Raw genomic sequence first — 4,772 nt, 5'->3', positions numbered from 1 at the left:
CACCTGTTATAATAAACCACATAAGTTATCATATCAGAAAAAAAAGACAAAATAAATTTTCTAGACCACAACCAATGGCAATCAATCCTCATCAAGTGTGGGTTACTAAGAGGCCACAGGTTAGACAACGAAAGAGTGTACGCTCAGTCAGACTCTAAAGGCTTCCTTGGGTTGTTAATGGTTGCTTGCTACCAAAATGAAAGGATATGAATAATCAATAATTGGTATGGCAATCACATTGAAAACTAATAAAACTTCGTCCAAAAATGTCACAGAGCTGATATATTACCTCTCAGGTGAAACGCGTGTCTCATTTTCGCAATGAAAAGATCAATACGGTCTTGTTGAAAGTACATTAATTATTGCCTTTGTCTAAAACACGTTATCTTCATTATCTATGTGCTGTTGGAAACCACAATTTCTACAGAGAGACAACATTCAAAAGCCTAACTAAGCTGCATGTTTTTCCTTACGAAAATCTAAACGATAGAGGTCTGAAAGTTTACCAAGTTTGATTACTTTGAAAACAATACAATTGCCTATATCAAGATGTGACACAAGGTGGAAGGTAAAAAGAAACGTATGTTCATCCTATGTAACTAAGACGCCATGATTAAGGTTGTATGTATAACATGGGGGAGGTGGGTAGAGAAATGATGTTGTGCCTAAAGTAGATGACATTTCATTTTTTTTGTAGAGGTTGAGGTTATAATCGTACCTTTCATATACAAGTGCTTTATATTGTTAAGTATATGATTGACAATTACCATGTTTGCTCCCCTTCCTTGTAGCTCAGAGGTAAGTCTTTAACGCTAAAAATCAGGTTTTGATAGCGTGGTTTGCAGAGCAAAGACAGCCAGCTCATTGTGCGGTGTTATGTTTAACAACAAAGAAAAATAAAATGTATAATTTTTCTAAATACTTCTTATACGGTTTGTTTGTGAGTTGAAACTGCTCGTTTAATCATGGCAGTAAGCAACATATGTATATGTAACTTCAATCAATATCGTTACACACAAATGAATAAATTAGTAGCAAGTATTTAACGTTATGTTGTTGTTTTTCTAATTTTAATTTCCACATTATGTTTAACACAATGTCTAAATAAGTCTTCCTTATAGAAAGAACTGACTATGTTCATCATTAAGGTATTTTTTTTTCCTTTTTCAGGAGTACTGAGATGAAAATGAACACTATCAACAAAACGTTTCTTTAACGTGAAATTATAAAACGTAAATGACACAAACGGTGTGGAAAATGTACATAAGTACCTTTAAGGGATAATACATGTACGTGGAACTAAGACGGAGTAAATTAGTGTCTGAAACATTATCAGATGAACTACTTTCAACTTGTAATAAATGTACAGCTAGAACAATTATCATCATCACATTAGAATTTGAAATCGTTCGCTCCCTTTTTATGACTTAGCTACGATTTTAAAACCTATTACCCAGAATCATAGAACATACTATTTCCCGCCAAGAGAGATAATGCTATTGTCTATTTAATTGAAAATGTAAGCTAAATTATTGTATGCATTTTCTTTAATTGTATTTGTTTTTACAGCAACACACTTGTGCATCGAACGAAAATCAAACTACAGGTGATATATTTCAAACGACAATGTTAACACGATCTTTAGAAACATGCATGACTTCAAATTTCGAAATAGAAAACTTTCAAGACTTGAAGTTCTGATATTTTACATGTATATATATTTAACTTTTTTTTTTTAAACAAAAGGGCATATCAAAATGAATGTATTACATCTCCGTCTATCTCGTGCTAAAACTGATACGTATTAATTTCAAATTAAGTTATGCGATTAATAATCCTTTTAAATATTAACATTTTTTACAGTTTTTTGTTGTAGCGCCATACACCTTTGATTTTCTGCTTAATCCCTGCATATCTATATTATATTGTCCGAAATGTGTTTTGTTCAAACTTAGCTTATGCTTGGTTGGTTTATTTGAAACAAAGCCACATTGGAATATTCGTTGTGTCCACTGCAGGGATTCGAACCCAAGATTTTAGCGTTGTGAGTCTGTAGACTTACCGTAGTTTCACCGGGGGACTTATATTTTGGTCAGTTTCATCCTCTGAGATGTTAATATTGCTAAATATGAATATCCTGGACATTCACTTATGTCTATTATGGGATTAAATAGTGACAAGTTTAAAATGTTAGTTTTTATCACTTTGTATAAATTATAGGCTATGTTAAAGTGAACTGTATGACGATAATTAATTACTTAAGACATGTTCAGAAACTCAAGCACTTAAGAAATATGTTGTTTTTTTTTTATTCAGGACAAATTTTTGAGAACGGTTGAACCTTTGATTTTTTTTTGTTTTACTTTTCTAACAGACCCCCAGTGACATAGCGATTGGTCCCAAGACTTATAACGTTGAAATCCGGGTTTCACAGATAGTCCATTGTGTTGCTTAGTTAACAAGAAACAAACAAAATGTTTAGAACAAATTTGTGGTGTTTGACTATCTATCGTCATAGGACTTTATTTAAAAATTATTATGAAATACCTACTAAATTCATTTAATCATTACGAAAATTATGTTAGTGTATTTTTGATTAGCCATTTACTTAGGATATCTGCTAATTAATAATTAAAATACCATCATATGCTCTGAAAGAAACCATGGTAACATTACCAGATGGTTTAGAAAAGTAGAAATTAAAATTTTATTTTTATAAACCTTAATTGCGAAGATATAAAGAGCTCTACTTATTTTTAAACATGCATGATAATGGTGTGATTTATACATGTTCAAATATATTAAAAATCTGTTCTGCACATGCGTAATGACAATTGCAGTTTGTTTTACTGATACACAACCTTTCACGATAGTCACGGATTATAGGAGTAACAGTATTTACAGTCTATTTTATACACTCAGATATATTTGTGAACTCTTTTACATGCGTAACAATAACTATAGCATGTTCGTGCAGTTGCAAGGATATTCGGAATCTATCTTACAAACGTGAATGAATAACCACTGAGTGGTTAATGGATGCACAATGACAGCAAAGCCTGTTTTACATACGTAAAAATATAGTCACAGTCGACATTTTACATTCCATCTCACGTTTTTCTTTCTTTTACAGCAAAGTAAACATAGGCACAGACTATTTTAAAGATGCGAAATGACAGTCACCATCTTTAGACACGTACACTAGAATAAGTGGAGTCATACTTAAGGCCAATTTTACGAATGTTATGTGCTTTAAGTATATGTTGAATCTATAAACTAACTCTCAAGACCATGTACTGTTAAAGAATTTCATATTTATTCCTTCAGTAAGTTTGAATCTAAAATAAACTTTTGTTTCACAAGAACTAATACTTCCAGTGTTATCGTGACAAACTTATCATTTTTTCCAGTAAAATTCCAATAATAAGTATCACGTGAAATAAGATGTTTATTTGGAAAATGTAATTCTCCTTGAAGGTCACATTTAGATAAAAAATAAAACTAATTTTCATTCGAGATTAAAATAAAATGAATTACATGGCAAACAACAAACTTAGTATCTGAGATATTCGTAATATCGTGACAGTTATGGAGAGTGTATTTTACTGAAGTTCAGAATCAGGTTTTCTTCGACAGGTTAACAATATCAAACTGTAAAATTTCCATCTTTATCCTTGGATACGACTAACCTTTCGTCAACATCTTTCTGAACTAGTAAGGTATAACTTCGATTAAGACATTGATCTTTTTACGAATAATTAATTCAAAAAAAATAATCTCAAAGGAATGAAATTCATTCCATATTCTTCCAAGTACGATGAATTTCCTGAGTTTCTCGGAGAATTTATGCTGACTTTGCACACTAGCTTCTAAATCAACAATTGAAACTGCCAAGCTTGTCGAACAAATTTGCTCGCCTCAGGTACAGAAGCATGGATTGTCGAAACAAAGAGAAAAGTTCGTCCATTAGATTAGCCACACGAGCGTCTTGGGGAAATGGACAACGAACTATGGCTGCTGCTGTTAACTTTGCTATCGGAAATCTGATGCCCTTTTGTTATCCTAGCCCATTACTCCGGAAATTGAAGGAAAGGCCTGGTGGAGATCGAGTTTCCTCTGTCATGTAGATGCTCAAGTACTTGAGTCCGAACAATGGATGTAAGAGGTACGTGCCTGTGTTTGCGGCCTAAATGGGATTACTGTAAAAGCCTCAAACAGGCTCGAGATTGTATAAAATTCTACTGAATATGTGTGAAGTGTAGTTATAGCTTCTGATATTGTAACACAACGTGAAGATATCATATCTATACCAAAAGGTATCTTACTGATACATGTCTTTAAAGGGATAGAAAATAAAGAAATATATATGTTTTTTCATAGTATTCTGTATTTTATGTTAAAATCTTTCATAGCACATAAAATGTAATGTCACGTGTCAGAAATCGACAGCCTTGTTTATCTTATGATGAATAGTTTAAACATGAAAATTCTAGGTGAAAAAGTTTCAAACAAAGTTTACAAACTGCTAAAAAAAGGAGATGTGAGAGGGTGATGTTAAAAATCAATTTTCTGTAAAATCGTAATAATTTTCCAACTGAATTGTATCTTATATTACTTATTTACTAGAAGCTTTATAACTGATTAAGTAACGTAACTTTTAATAAATTATGTATAATTTTTATAGAGTGGCACTCTTAGACTATAGTTTTTGCTTTTTGAAACCAATATTTATCTAATTCCCAGTAATTGTGATGTGCAACACGTGTGAAAGT

This window comes from Limulus polyphemus, unplaced genomic scaffold (genome assembly GCF_000517525.1).
Source record: "Limulus polyphemus unplaced genomic scaffold, Limulus_polyphemus-2.1.2 Scaffold567, whole genome shotgun sequence".
Taxonomy (NCBI): Eukaryota; Metazoa; Arthropoda; class Merostomata; order Xiphosura; family Limulidae; genus Limulus; species Limulus polyphemus.
Note: the sequence above shows the minus strand (reverse complement) of the source record.